This window comes from Arachis duranensis, chromosome 8, assembly GCF_000817695.3.
Source record: "Arachis duranensis cultivar V14167 chromosome 8, aradu.V14167.gnm2.J7QH, whole genome shotgun sequence".
Classification (NCBI taxonomy): Eukaryota; Viridiplantae; Streptophyta; class Magnoliopsida; order Fabales; family Fabaceae; genus Arachis; species Arachis duranensis.
The window spans coordinates 30,920,022-30,924,509 of record NC_029779.3 but is presented as its reverse complement, the minus strand read 5'-3'; positions in this window follow the sequence as shown (position 1 = coordinate 30,924,509).

Below are 4,488 nucleotides of genomic sequence, written 5' to 3'. Positions count from 1 at the left end.
GCCAGACCCAAAACGAATAAAATTTCATCCAACAAAGGTGGCCACCTTATCTACTCCTACCCGACCTCACAGAGGTCGGGCGCGATGACGTCATTTCAGTCTTACTTATTTGAGTAAGTAACTAACTCCTAAGATATCTCCTATCTATCTATCTAGAAGGGAGATCTAAACAACTTTTCTATAAAAAGAAAACGGTCATCCACCATTCAAGGTGGAACTACTCTAAAAGGTGGTTATCTTTTCTACTAGAAATACACTGATGCACTCTAGTATATTCAGAATCCAATCTACAAAAAACCTGCTTTAAACCCTTGCTAACTTAAACATCAGAGTCACTTGTAGGTACCACTATCCACCTCTTCATGAGGAACTCAAACAGCAGCACTTCAACATCAGCAGAATTAGATACTGTCCTAAAAAGAGTTTGGACCTTACATTTCGGCCAAAATCTATCTATTTTAAATAATCCTCGGAACATGCTTCTTGCCTATGTTCACTTGAATACAAGGTTATTGATTTATGATTATTATTGTTAGTTTGCGCATTTATTTAGCTTTTAGAAGAAGTCTTATAAATTTTAGGAGATCATAGCTAGGTTTAATGCTCACTTAATTAACTTATAACCTTTTACTATTTTAAAAGCCAGTTAAGTGTTAATCAATAGGAAAAGTTATTAAACTATCTATATATTAGATATGGCAGAAATTCACCAACAGTTAGACTTTATATGAAATTATTTTTAGATTGCTGACATGTGTTATTATTTGGTTAAAAAAATGATTTATTTTATATAAAGAGTTTAATTAAAAAATAATTTAAGTTGCACCAAACAGTTACTTTTACTCTCTTCTTCTTTGTTACGCTTTTAAAATTCGTTCTCTTCTAATTTTTTATAGCTAATATGAAAGCTACTTGGTTGATTACCATGAAATTTAATTTAACTGTAAATTTGTAATTGAACATATTTTTACGGCTTAATTTAAAATCTGTGTTAGAGAAGGAATTTAGCGACTGAAAATTTGAGTCATTGAAAACAAAACAAAGCTCCTCAGGAATATAGAAACAGAGACAGAAAAAGACACAGATGATACCATTTATAATTTTTTGTTCATATCATAAACTCAATTTCTTCCTTCCATGTGAATTCTAATTTTTTCCTCTTTTCTTTTCAATTCCTAATTTTTTTCGTCATTCCTATACAGAAAAAAAGTGAATTTTATTTTTTTCAGAATACCAAACTTTACTTTTTCAAATAATTTATATACATATATTTGACAAAAAAATTTAATAAATAAGAGTAAAAGATAAATTTAAAGAAAGATTGGTCAAGAAGGATGAAGAAAAAAACATACTAAATTCATTATTTAAGGATTTAAGGATAACACCTGACGCTGGGACGTCGCTTGGGTCACCAATTTTGGCGAGGTTAACACCCCACTATGGTGAAAGTAGCCAAGAACCCACCTTGGTTGGCTAAGCCAAGGATGCACCTCTTATTCTCAAAGAGCTTAGAGAAAAATAAGCATACAACTTATTTCATATTCAAAAATCAACTTCAACTCTTAAACAAAAAGGGTACATACGCATGTTTATACTAGTAGGTGAGGGGGAACTTTCATGCCTCGGGCGATGCGAGACTAACTCATAACACAATATAATAATATATGCTAAACTAGACTACTTTAATTAACGACACAAACATAAAGATACATGCTCCTGCATCATTCTCCCTGGATTGAAAAGGGCTCCTGATATTATCCTCCCTGGATTGAAAAAGGTGCATCTTGTATTGGCGAAAGATTCCATTGGTGAGTGCATTTGAAAGATGTGAAAAGGCATAGCTCAGCTTGATTCTTTTGACCATCTACATGTTGTAATAGAGTTAATACGATCTTCTTGCCATCTTTAATAAAGGATTATGTATTTTTGAAACCATCATGAATAGCTCCACAATCATATTGTCAAGGATGTCCTAACAGTAAATGACACGCGTCCATCGGGATGACGTCACACCATACTTTATCCTTGTATTTGCTTCCCATAGAAAATTGGACACAACATCGCCTTGTTACTTTAACTTTATTCTCCTTTTTTAACCAATGCAACTTGTAAGGATAAGGATGTAACTCGGTTGGAAGCTTCAATTTGTCTACTATATAATTTGAAACAACATTTTCACAACTTTCGCTATCTATGATAACCTTGCAAACCTTCTCTTCAACAGTGCATCTTGTGTGAAAGATGTTGTGGCGTCGCCAACTTTTGTCTTCTATTACCCTTGCAGTATTCAAGTTTCGACAAACTACTAAAACTTCTCCACAATCTGGTGGAACTTCTTCAATAGCATAGTCAACCTCACCTTCCTCCTCTTACTCCTGAATTGGTTCTTCATTAACCTCTTCCTCGACAAGAGTGATAACCCTTCGATTTGGACAATCAGCAGCAATATGCCCAAAATCTTGACATTTGAAGCATTTCCTACTTGATGATCCACGCTCCTTGTTGCCTTTAAAAAATCCTGTCTTCACTTCTTGTTGAACATCAAGGATGACTTCTTTGTCCTTCGGAGACCGAGTGTTATTCCTTTGTGTTCTTTGCTTTTCAATCTTTAATGGCAGCCTAATGACATCATCTAAGGTCCAATCTGGTTGCAGCTGAATGACATCAGAAATTTCTGTGTCCAGTCCTCCAAAATAACGAGTAATTATTTGTTCTTCTAGCTGTTGAATGTCACACTTTATAAGCAACTCTTCGAAATTCATTGTATATTCTTCTACAGATAATGATTTTTGCCTCAAATTATGAAATTTGATGAAGGTGTCTTGCCTGTAATGTTCAGGAAGGAACTTGCGCTTGAGCTCACGACGCATTTTATCCCATGTCATGATCTTTCGTCTTCCTTCTCTTTCTCGCTGATGCTTGAGATTCTCCCACCAAACTGACGCCTGCTTCTTCAACTTGATTGCTACAAGCTTCACGCGCTTGTCGTCTGGAATGTCTTTTAACTCGAATACTCTTTCCACTGTGCAAAGCCAGTCGATGAAATCATCTGGTTGGAGTCTCCCTCCAAACTCAGGAACATCAATTTTAATTTCTAAGTCTTTAACTTTGTGAGTCATGTTGTGTCGTGCTCTTTGTGTGGACAAATCTTCAGACGAAGACGAATAATGAAATGGATTTGCATTATCTTCTTCATTAGAAGAACTGTCATCACTCTGCCTGCCATGATTATTTTGAGCAGCTTCATGTTCTGCAAGTTGCTCTCGCAACTCCTTAACTTGACGGTGTAACTCCTCCATTTCAATCTCTTGAGTAGTTCTACGCTTTGGAACCATCTTTTACTACTATGTAATGAGGTTGATGTTTGGTGTTGATGTTATGATGATGCACAATGATGATGGAAATGCACCAATAATGAATGATAATCACCAACAGAAAAAGCACCAAAAGAAGAGAAAAGAACAATATTATCCGAAACTTCGCAACAGACAATCCGTCCTGATGACGACTCGTACCAATAGCGAGAGACAATCCGTACTGATGACAACTTGTACCAACAGCGAGAGAACCGCACTGAGACCGTACCCACGAACCAAACTGAGACCGTACCCACGAACCAAATAAAATTTTACTGGAGCAAGTCGAGGACCGACCTTGCTTGCTCTTATACCAAACTGACGCCGGGACGTCGCTTGACAATCTGACTATGGTGAAAGTAACCAAGAACCCACATTGATTGGCTAAGCCAATGATACACCTCTTACTCGTAAAGAGGTTAGAGGAAAATAAGTACACAGCTTATTTCATATTCAAAAATCAACTTCAATTCTTAAACAAAAGGGGTACATACGCATATTTATACTAGTAGGGGAGGGAGAACTTTCATACCTCAGGCGATGTGGAACTAACTCATAACACAATATAATAATATATGCTAAATTAGGCTACTTTAATTAACTACACAAACATAAAGATACATGCTCCTGTATCAACACGCAGAAAAAATTAAAAAAAATTTAAAAGTGATTATTTGATCTATTCAAACCAATCTTTTTAAAAAAAAATCATTTGTATAAAATAAATCAATTTTTTTCAAATCAAATAGTTACGCATATCAGACATCCAATATATATCAATAATAATAGTCTCGTAATATAATATCAAAATTTTCTTTACTAATAGATCTAAAATTTAATTTTTATTAAATCTAAAAAAAATAAACATAAGCTAAATGAATAAAAATAATTATTATTAAATTTTATAAAATAATTAAATTTTCATCATATGAAATTCAACAATAAATATTTATATAAAAAAATTACGTAGAAAACAAAAAGAGATTCGCATGAAAAATTATGTATCTTTTTTTGTTAGCTTAAATTTTTAGGAAAAATTAATTTTTCGATTTTGAATTCTCACCTGAAATTCCATTTGAAAGCCAAGTTTCTGATTTCATCCTTCCAATTTTCAATCCTTTCTCGGGATACT